We start from the raw sequence: 12224 nt of genomic DNA, 5'->3' as shown, positions 1-12224 counted from the left end.
CTTGCACTGATTACACAAAATATCCATCCAGAGAGATAGTAGATTTCCCTTCAAATGAAGGTTAGACAACCATCTGTTGGGAACGCTTTTCATTTGGATTCGTGGCCTGGACAAAGGGTTAGACTCAATTACCTAAATGGCTCTACCAGCTGGTCCATTTTGATTACTCTGTCCATCTTTTCTAGTGGCATGGCCACTGTCTTCCAGAGGGATCTTCCATTTGCATAGAGTCCTGGTTTTCCCACCATTTCTATCTTTTTCCTAGCATCAAAAAAGAGATGGGGGAGGGAGAAAGAAAGAGAGAAAACAGTTCCTCTCTCCTCAGAGAAATAGGAATGATGGAAATTATTTTCTGATTATTGCAAAAAAAATTAATAGCTCTGAAATATTTTCTTATCCTAAATTCTGGAAGGTCTTCATTTGCATTCATTTGGTGTCCTTAAGCTCAGCCTCATGAATAAATCACCATAAGGTATAAGATAAGTCGGGTTCAAACTATGCATTCCTTTTCTGGGGTTCGGGAAGGTGAGAAAAAAATAATACTGGGGGGCATCTTGACTGGGACAAGTATGGAGGCTTTAAATCTAGTATTCTAAATTAGCTGCTGAAAATCTACAGTTCCTTGAGTAAGTGAATATTTGTTTGGTGGCTACATGTTTATTGACCATGTTACCACCTGGAGCTCAAAGTTTTTTCCTGCGGCAATCTTAAGTACTCCAAGAACAAGAATAGGAAACCCATATCTTTCCAGAAATCTCTTGAATTATAACTCTGATAATTGGCCACGGTGGCTAGAACTAATAGAAGCTGAAATCCAGGACCATTCTGAAGACCACACCATCCCAACTCAGAATGTAAATAAGATCTCAGTTTGAAACACCATGGGCCCTAAGAATATTTAAATACATCTGACTGAAAATCACCATTGATTTGCAACAGTGGCTTGTAGGTCTGAAAAATAAGCTGATTTTATTGCTACCTTATGCCTGTATGTCCTCTTTCACTCGAATGCCTATGAGGATTTTGGCTTGCTTGCTTCCCTTTATACAGACTTCCCTTGTCTCTCTACGAGGAGTCACCAGATGGTGCTGTGACATACATTTACTAGTATATTGATTGTAAAATGATGGATCTACCCTCTGTTACCAAGGAATTTTAAGAAACCTTGTAGAAGGCCCAAATGAAAAGTATATTGTGAGCTGAAAACAAGCATTCATTGTTTACTAAGTTGCTGTTATTTTCAACCATAATGTCACATTCTCTGCAGGACCAGTCCCTTTTGGATGAATAAATAAATTGCTCTGCCTATAAAATACCACTTCTATTTAAATTCTTCCAAATTTTCTTATTGCTCACATTTGGCATCAGATATTTTTACTATTGAGGCATGGAGCTTTCTGTTACTCTTTCTCAGATTGCCATGGGTAACTGTAAATCACATCATGATTGATGCCCTATCCCTTTTTAGATACAATGCACATTAAAATGGGGCATCAATCACTTGGTTGCAGCTGCCAGCTCAACTTTTTTGACCTCCCCAGACACCCCTGTCTGTGGAACACGAATGTTATCAAATCCCACTGCAGCTGATGTATTTTCTAGCCAGGTATAACCAATGTCTTTTTTGAGCAGCTGAGCATTGGGCAATGTCTTATCCCAATCCCTCAGATGGCTCCATCCCTAATGCAACAGCATTACTTACACATTTTTCTTCCCAGTAACTCTGGGATTTCCACCATTGTACCAGGGTGCTCATGAGTAGCTCTTTTGAAGCTCACCAGGATAACTCAGGGGCTGCCACAGAGAAGAGCAAGCTATTTTCCAAAGCTCCTGAAGGCAGGACAAGAAGCAATGGATGGAAACTAATCAAGGAGAGAAGCAACCTAGAACTAAGGAGAAACTTCCTGACAGTTAGAACAATTAACCAGTGGAACAACCTGCCTCCAGAAGCAATGAATGCTCCAACACTGGAAGTTTTTAAGAAGAGACTGGACAGCCATTTGTCCGAAATGGTATAGGGTTACCTGCCTGAGCAAGGGGTTGGACTTGGTGACCTCCAAGGTCCCTTCCAATTTTATTATTATTATGGATCATCGCACAGTCAGCCAGATGTTCAGACTGGATTTGGCATTTTGTCTACCTATCGAGTCCTTACCCAGGACCTGGGATAGGCAGATGGGGATGTTTGATGGTATTACAGATATCGTCGCAGGATGGAAGCAGTTCCTAGTAAGGCCGCCTTTTGCAATTGTCTAATAGCGAATTTGTCAATGCCAATGGTGTTCAAGTGGTGCTCCAGTTGTTTTGGGATTGCACCCAAGGAGCCTATGACTATTGGTACTACCCTTGCTTGCTTTTGCCACAGTCTTTATATTTCTATTTGTAGGTCTTTGTATTTTGTTATCTTCTCCAGTTCTTTCTCTTCTATTCTGCTATCTCCAGGCACTGCCACAGCCACTATCCAGACTTTTTTGTCTTTCTTATCGACAATTGTTAAGTCTGGGGTGTTATGTTGCAGGTGCTTGTCTGTTTGAATTCTGAAGTCCCAGAGCAGTTTAATTTTATCATTTTCTATGACTTTCTCTGTTTTATGATCCCACCAGTTTTTGCTTACAGGCAAATGATATTTTTTGCAGATCTTCCAATGCACCATTGTTGCTACTTTGTCATGCCGCTGCTTGTAGTCAGTCTGTGCAATCTTCTTGCAACAGGTTACCAGGTGGTCCACTGTTTCTTCAGCTTCTTTGCATAGGCGGCACTTACTGTCTGTTGCTGTCTTCTCAATTTTGACTTTATATGCATTTGTCCTTAAGGCTTGGTCTTGTGCAGACAGAATTAGTCCCTCGGTCTCTTTCTTCAATTTTCCTGCTCTTAGCCATTGCCAGGTCTTGTTATTATCTGCTTTCCCAGCTATTTTTTTAACATATTGGCCATGTAGTGCTTTGTCTTCCCATGCCTCTATTCTGTTCTTCATTTTGTCTTTCTTGTAGGCCAGTTTGGTCTCTCCAGTAGTCAGTAAGCCTTCCTGATATACTAATTTCAGTGCATCTGCATCATTGTTCTTCAGATATTCTTCCAAAGCCATTTTTTCTTCTTCAACCATCTGATGTACTTGTAGCATTCCACGCCCACCTATTTGCCTTGGTAGATAAAGTCTGTCAATGTCACTGCGTGGATGAAGGGCATGATTCGTTGTCATTATTTTTCTGGTCTCCCTATCCATTGCTTTTAGTTCTGCTTGAGTCCAGTCCACTATTCCAGCTGTGTACCTAATGACTGGAATTGCCCAGGTGTTGATTGCCTTTATGGTATTTCCTCCATTGAGTTTGGACTTTAAGATCTTCTTCACTCCCTTGATGTATTCACCTCTAATTTTTTTCTTGACTTCAGTGTGCTTGATGTTGTCAGCTTGAAGGATACCCAAGTATTTGTAGTACTCTTCCTCATCCAGACTCTTAATGTTATTTTCATGGGGCATCTTGATTCCTTCAGTTTTCACTATTTTTCCTTGTTTAATAGTAAGTGTGGCACATTTGTCCAAGCCAAACTCCATTACAATATCTTGGCTATATATACGGACAGTGTTGAGCAGCGATTCTATTTCAGATGATGTTTTTCCATACAGTTTCAGATCATTCATGTAAAGGAGGTGGGATAGTCTGGCAGATGTTTTTGATGTTTGATAGCCATGTCCTGAGTTATTCAGTATCGTTGACAGAGGAAACAGTGCAATAACAAATAGTAATGGTGATAATGAATCTCCTTGAAATATTCCTCTCTTGATATTAACCTCTCCCAGCCTCTCACCATTGATCTGCAACTGTGTCTTCCATTGTGCCATAGATCTTTGCATAAATTTTCTGATGTTTCTACTGACTCCTGTTATTTCTAGGCACTTGATTATCCACCATGTGGCTCAAATGTGGCCACATTCAGGTTGGTCTTCCTTCTCTTGCAGTTTTCCAAGATCATTTTGTCTATTAGGAGTTGATCTTTTGTTCCTCTGCTATTGGGGCGGTTTCCTTTCTGCTCAGGTGGAAAGAGATTGTTGTCAACTAGATGCTGTTGTACTGCATCAGCTACCACACCAGTTAGTAATTTGAATGTTGTTGGTAAGCAGGTAATTGGCCTGTAGTTACCTGGTGTTGCCCCTTTTGCTGGATTTTTCATTATTAGGTAGGTTTTCCCAGTTGTTAGCCAATTTTCAATTTCTCCTCCTTGTAGTATATTGTTGAACTGTTTGGCAATGAGTGGGTGTATAACAGTTAGATGTTTCAACCAAAAGCCATGCAGTTCATCTTCACCTGGTGCTGACCAATTTTTGATTTTCTTTGCTCTTTTTTCTACCATTTTTGTTGTTATTACTAGTTCTTTCATTTCAACTTATGTTTTATTTGCATCCACCTCTTTTAACCAAGCTGCATCCTTGTTGTATTTCTTTGGGTTATCCCATATCTGCTTCCAGAATTGCACTGTTTCTTCCTTGTCAGGTACTGACTGATTCCTTGCAGTTTCTCCATTGATGGATTGGTAGAAACTTTTCTGATTGGATTGAAATTGGAGGTTCTGCCTATAGTTTGCAATTCGAGCTTCATATCTACTGATTTTCCTGGATATAGCTGTTATTTGTTGCTTTATTATTTCCAGTGCTTCCTTGATCTTCCTTCTTTCTAAGTGGTATTTCTTGATTAGGTATTCTTTGGTCTTCTTGTTCTTCAGCTTCTTTTCTTTCATCTGTTCTAGCTTGCTTGCATGTGATCTTAACTTGCTGATCTTATTTTCTAGTCTAACCTTCCATTTTTCTGGTGCACTGTTTGTTTGTTTTTCTTCTTTCTTGATTTTTCATCCCAGGTATTCAGTTATAACTGCAGTTGTGCTGTTGTTGTTGTTGTTATTGTTGTTGTTGTTGTTGTTGTTGTTATCTTCTCCCCATCTACATTGAAAACAAAAATTAATTGAAATCTGGCAAATCATCAGCCTCTAGTATCCCATTTAGTTCCAAAAATGTCTGCAAGGTACAAATGAGCCCTATAAGTTAGAAAATAAAAATGATCTATTATTTCCCAATCCTTTGTTGGAAGCATAGACCAACAGAAGAAGGGACAGGAAGGAGTTTTCTACAGAAGGGAAGCTAGGCAACGTAAAGATAACATTTTAGTTATCTATGGGTACCTTGTTTTCCATTAAGCTATTTTGTGCACGGGCAAATCTCCTTGCTCCGCAGAAACAGGCACAGAAACAGATTTTTCTAGAATTTTGTTATGATGACAAAGCATCAAGGAAATAGAACCCCTCCAGTAGTAGTCAACATACTATTCCTCTGAGGTGGGTTACTTCCTTTCATTAAGAAAAAGTTCAGAGCCAAGCCATTTCAGCCAAACAGGGTCTTTTTTATTGCCCCCTCCCTTCCTCTTCTTGGCAGACAAAATTTCTCTAAAGGAAACCCTAAAGTCAGCTCAGAAAAAAATATTTTTATCAGTTGTCTTCCATGGATAGTTCCAAATCTTCAGTGGAATGGGTTGGTTGTTTGCAAAAAGTGGCAGGATGACATTCTTCTTATACAGCTTTCTGGTTCACACTTTCAAGCAACAGAAGTCAACTGTCTTGAAAGCCAGAGTGCAACATTTAGAGCTTGCCATGGTGTTTTGTACCATTCCTCTATCATTTTTTGAGAACTGTCTGGATGAAAAGGAATATTGGTACTTTAGAATATATCTGTGTATTATACTAAGGTGACCAACCGTCCTCCTTTAGGGAGGACAGTCCTCCTTTTGTAAGTTCTGTCCTCTCTCGAAAAGTGTCCTCCTACATGTCCTCCTTTTCGATATTTGAAGACTAATCTGCAGGGCTTTTTTTCTCATAGAAAGCTCAGAACAGCGTTCTGGCATCTTTTTTGATGTTTTTTTTTTCAACTTTTGCATGAGCTGTGCTACTCCCCCTATTGGCTTTCGAAAGCCAATAGGAATTGCTGCTGAGTGCGCCAAAACACCCGGCTGGCAAACTTTGCACATGCAAGTTGTCTACAGCGAAGGTGAATTGGCAGGAACCCCTCCCTGCTACCCACCTACACCATCTCCTAGTTAGTCCTGAAGATACCTGAAGGAAACTAACTTCCATTTAGGGATGGAAAAATCAAAAAAGAGGAAATGCCATTTCAACGATAAATTGAATAAGGAATTTCCATTCATCACATCAAAGAAGGATAACATTGTTTTTTGAAATATTTGCAGCGGAGAATTTTGTATTGCAGTTGGGGGCAGAGCAGCTATTATGAAACACCTGACCACCAAGAAACATAAGCAATCATCAGATGCATCTGCTTCCAGTTGTAAAGTAACAAGTTTTTTTAAAAACTTCAAAGTATTCTAAAGATGAAAAACAGTTAGCTGCAATGGAGGGAACATTTGCATTCCATACCATACCATAATTCACAATCAAAGTTTTCGTAGTATGGATTGTACAACTAAATTATTGAAAAATGTTCATGCGCCAAGACAAAATGCGAGGCTATTATTAAATCAGTATTTAAAAATTACTGTGACAAAATACTTACAGAAGACTTGGAAACTGCAGCATTTGTAACGGTTTTATCTGATGCATCCAATCATAATGAAACTAAATTGTATCCAATACTAGTAAGATATTTTAATGTTGCCAAGGGCATTCAAGTAAAAATTTTAAATTTAGAATCCATTGAGGGCGAAACTGCTGAAATTTTGTCAAACCATCTATACAGAGTAATAAATGAAAACAATTTGAAATCCAAAGTTGTTGCACTAACAGCTGATAATACAAACACAAATTTTGGTGGGCGAAGACGCAAAGGGGTGAATAATATATATGTAAAATTACAAGATTTACTCCAAAAGAAAATACTAGGAATAGGTTGTAATTCACATATTTTGTCAAATGCAATCAGCACGGCGTCATTTGCCATGCCAATTGATGAAGAAGTAATAATAACTACAATTTATTTGTATTTTAGTTGTTTTACCATCTGTATGGCTACTTTAAAACAATTTTGTGAAGAAGCGAATGTTCAATACAAAAAACTTTTAGGATATTCAAAAGTTAGATGGCTTGCTCTAACACCTGCTATAGAGCATGTTCTACAATTATTTGAGCCTCTCCGTTCATATTTTTTAAGTTTAGACAAATGTCCTAAAATCCTGGAATCGTTTTTCAGTAATGAAATATCTGAGATATTAATGTATTTTGTACATAATCAAGCAGCATATTTCAGCTACAGAAGTTAATCTTATTTTGAGTGACTTTATCCTTCAATATAAAACTCTATTTGAAGAAAAATTTCTTCCTTTAAGTTATAAAAAGAAAATTGTCAGACATAGAGGAATCAAATCCAGGCATAACGGAAAAGTTTATCAAAGAAGTGCAGAATTTTTACCAAACATGTTTTCAATATATCAAAGAATGGTCTGAAACAAACATCACAGGAAATAACAGTTTCAATTGTGTTTTTTGACTTCATCGCAAGTTTATTGGACAGATATTGAATCTTGTGTTGAGTTTTTATCTAAAGAAATGCCAGACATTAAAATAGATGACAATTGTCTCTTTGAAGAAATTAGAAGACTGAATGTATTTTTAAATTCTGAAAAATTAATACAATAGGAAAATAAACACGTTGAAATTGATAAAAGATAGGTGGGAATATTCAGCCATTTCAAAAATGAACATATTCCATGTGAAAATTTATTTATTCTTGTTCAATTTATGTTGTGCTGCCCTGGAACTAATGCAGCAGTTGAAAGGGTTTTTTCAATTGCTAATGATTTTTGGAAAAGTGAGAAATCGAGATTGAATGTTGATACTCTAGCTGCAGCACTTGCCGTAAAATTCAATATGAAGGATATTTCTTGTTCAGATATTTCCAATATATTGTTAGAAGATGATACATTGACAAAAATATTCATTCAATGGAAAAGTACTCATTTAAATAATAATTAATAGGAATGTAAGCATAATTACAATATAAAATGTTATTGTTACAAATGTTTTTCATTATGCATTTATCATATTATAGTGTATTCTATATTATTGTTACAACAAATAAAATGTTTCTTTTATTTATGATATTTTTTCTTCAATTTATTTGTGTCCTCCTTTTCATTGTAAAAAAGTTGGTCACCTTAACTATAAATCCACAAACACTGTGATAAACCTACAATGTTCTTTAAAGGATATGACAGCAACTATAAAATGAAGTGTGATGTAAAAATGTGGATGAAATAAAATTTATCCCTATCTTCTCATGCTAAAATTCAGATTTATTCAGCGAAACTCATTGCTGGAAATTTCTGACTCCAGTTAGAACAGCCTACTGTGAGAAATGGTGGAAGCTGCAGACCAGAAATATGTGAGTATCTATGTATTCTGTATGTCTGCATCAATGAATTTTTTTATCTGATAGAACATATGTGATATTTCTAAGAACAACTTTGGAATGGATCCTATGATCCATGTTTTGCATAATTTGATTTGTTTAATTTGTTTAATTTACTTTTTCAGTCACTGTATTTAGGAATACATTTTATTTCTCTCATTCTTTACCTCATCATTTACACTGAAGTTTGAGACATCACAAATTCTGCTGATTTCCCTTCTGATAGATGGGAAAGTAATTTTGGGACAAAGTGATGTTAAAAGAAAAATGGCAAACCAGAAGGAGTTAAACAGCTCTCTTCCCCATTTATACCGGTTCTGCACTTACCGCTTCTTTTAAAAATGTCTCTTTTAAAAGGCATTTTTGTTAAAGGATCTGCTAGACCTTCCACCTATTTATATGCAAGCTGCACAACAGTTAGCTAACACACATCCTTGTAGTAAACACTTGTCAGCCTGACCTTGAAACCTGAGAAATTCCCTTTGCTTTCAGAGCTGACAGAAAAAAATGAAGAAGAAAGAAAGTCCCACTTTTCTTGTCATTTTAAAGTGACAACCCAATTGATAGGTGTTAAATATTTGTGTCCCTAGCTAAATCTCACTAATAGCAGAAGTGAAGCTGGCTCACAAACGAATTTGCCTAGTGTAAATGAAAAACAGAAAATCATTTTTAACAGTAAAATACACAGTGGAAGGGAACAGTTATGCAGCTAAAAGTCAACTTTACTAGAGAAATAACTGGGTCAGGAGTTGCTTTGGTAAATAACTCACATAAAGAAATGTTTGTTTTTGGTTCCCTAATTTCTGACTGGAATAGTCAGAATGAACAGCACATGACCCTCCAACTGTTTTTATCCTATTTCTATCAACCCTAATCAACTCTTGGTAAAAAAAAAATTTTTTTAGTAGATCCTGATATACTAAGTAGATCCATAAGCAGCCTGTAAGAATATACTAGCCTGGGTCACATCTCCTGCTAAACCATGGATTATTCAAACATGATTTGCCAATTGGGTGACTTCACCCAAACATTTTTAAGTCTCATTAAATTGCTATCTATAAAGCACTCGTACAAAATGCTCCACTAAATGCAACCTAATTCGTACCTTAATGCAATGTGTGAACTCAGTCATATCTTTGCATAAGAAGAATCTGCCCGAATCAAACCAAATTTCCTTTTAGGCAGCATCAGTGACCACCAAATGCCTCTGGCAAATTTGCAGATGGGTTAAACTAACAATTTATTTCTGAAGTTTAAAATAAAAACCTGCCAGTCAAAGAAGAAGAAACCGTTAAGTTAAATACGCTATCACTCCAATTTTTTTGTTTTCTGTCCATCTTGACTTCCAAGCATATGTTTACAAAAAGAAAATGAGAAATCAAGAACAACCTTTCATCTCTCCGATCTTGCAGTTCCTGTGCTCTTCAGCTTGTTTTGGCATCCCATGAGGTTTTCATCACTTGAGACATTTATTGATAAAGGAAGGAAATGTTACAGAACTTATCTTGCCCATTGCACAGATGGCACCTCTCTGCTCTTGAGTAAAGTTTCATATCTGGTTTAATTCCCTTTACTTAAGTTCTCACATTTAGCATGCAAAAAAAGATAATATAGATTCTCTGTCAAAGAACTGAACTTAATACAGATAGCTTTCAGCTGTGCCAGCACTTTAACAGTGAACAGGAGCGGGGGGGGGGGATACTCATTGTCAAAATTTCCAAACCGAACCCACACTGAATGATCTCGATCACATTTTGCTCATGCATAGTATTTCTACACTCCAGCAATGACTTTGAAGGTGCAAGCTACAACATGCTATATATTACATTGATTTGACTGCTAAATGTTTGATGAAGAGGAGGTACCCGGTGTGAACCACAAGTGCAAGATCAATATAGGACACTAAAAACTCATATGATGTTGACATCTTTCCTGTCAATAACTTTAAAAATAAGGGGCAATTTCTAGCTGTGTTTTATTAATGGAGTCACCTGGGATGACCTCTTCTTGACTTCCCTGTAAAACCCTGCAGGGGCTTCAGTGGGGAAGATGGTGGAGTAGAAGGGAAATGGGACACATACTCTCTCACATATTTTTTTATATATACAACCATATAAACACACACCCACTGGCAAACTTCACTCCTTCCAAATTGACAACTCTAGTGAAGCAAGCTTATGTTTTCACCTTCAACTCACTCAGCAGTCCTAACTGAGATTGCTATTTTGCGCTGTGTCGGCCTTTTTACAATGTTCTGGTTTCTGAGGAAACCATTTATAGACCGAAATAGAAATGTTTTATTTTTAAACACCTTGATTTGGAGGCAGAGGGAAAACGAATATCTTAGTTAATATTCTATCCTATTACTATACTGATATTATATTCTAAGCCTTCTGCATTTGTGCAACTTTTCCAAACAACTATGATTATGGGGCGGGCATTGAAAAATACCTGTACATACACTCTGAAATTTCATGACTGAGATACTTAACATCTGAGCTGTGTGTAAGGGAAATAAAGCTTTATGGTAACAATTGGCTGTTATAAGCCAAGAAGCAGGGTCCCTTGCTGCAGAGAAAATACAGACCTCCCCTTGAAGTTCATGGAAATAAAACATAGCTCTTTTAAAAGAGTATTTGCTCAGATGTGTCAGAATTCATGCATCCATGTACACACAGTGTCACTGGTTTAGACTTACAGTACTGTGCAATTGACAAACCTATGAATGTACTTTCCTCTGGCAGATTTCATAATAAGCTCTGATTCTGAAAGTCAACCTCTGCCTTGCTATGATGAAGGGATATCAGCTTCTTTACTCCAGAAGATCATGCCATCCAATTCTGAGCATGAGACTCTTCCAATTTCTTCTGATTTCAAGGATGAATTCCTTGTAATCTCACCAATTGCATAACTGAACTTTAAAAGCATAAGCAGCCCCTCCAATGGGCTAAACTTCTTTGTAAGGCTTCTGATTGTGTTCACATACCACACTAAGCTGTAATATGATTAATATTGTGTGTTTTGTGTACCAAGTTTCATTCTTAAATGAATTGTGCAAGCTGTTTGTTGTTGGCAAAACATGGGCAAGCAAATCATAGCTTGGTGCAATGTGTGATCCAATTACATAGCTCAGTCAGAGGGTCTTCTGAAATTTGCTAATATGCTCGTGCCTGGTTTCACTTCCTTCTCTCCTGCTCTGATCCCTGGGCTCCAGCATAAGCAAACATCCTTCCTACATGCATCATCTTTAATTTGGTGAATTTTTGGAAATAGTTTGAAGGCATTCATTTCTTTTATTTAATACTTAACTGCATATAAAGGAAAAGTTGCCTTCAAGTTGAGCTTGTCTCCTGATGACTGCATCCATGCTGTTTTCTTCTGCCTTTATGACTTGTTTTGAATGGATCTCAAATACTCTTTTTCATGCATGCCAATTCATACCTTCACACAGACAGTGCTCAGATTGCATAAGACTAAACCTAACATTATGGAAGAAGGTGCAAGGACATTGGTCATTATTGCCTCATATTGATGGCATTCAACTAAATGTCTACAAAAATCAACTTATGAAAATGTTTCTGAAAAAGAATCATTGCATAACCCAGGGAATGTCTGTATAGCCCAAAAACATATAGCAAAAACATTATGATAGATCTAGTATGACATTATATCATTATAATCATACCGAAATACATTAGCATTACAGTATACGAATACACTGATAATTTCTATTGTATGCTAGCAACAATGCACTGTCATTATAATACCTGGATTAGTTTATAGTAACAGCATAGTAGTGACAGTATTACAGAAGTAGTTT

Source organism: Crotalus tigris, unplaced genomic scaffold, assembly GCF_016545835.1.
Source record: "Crotalus tigris isolate CLP2741 ecotype Arizona unplaced genomic scaffold, ASM1654583v1 scf7180000023829.5930981, whole genome shotgun sequence".
NCBI classification, from domain to species: Eukaryota; Metazoa; Chordata; class Lepidosauria; order Squamata; family Viperidae; genus Crotalus; species Crotalus tigris.
This window is presented reverse-complemented; position numbering follows the sequence as displayed.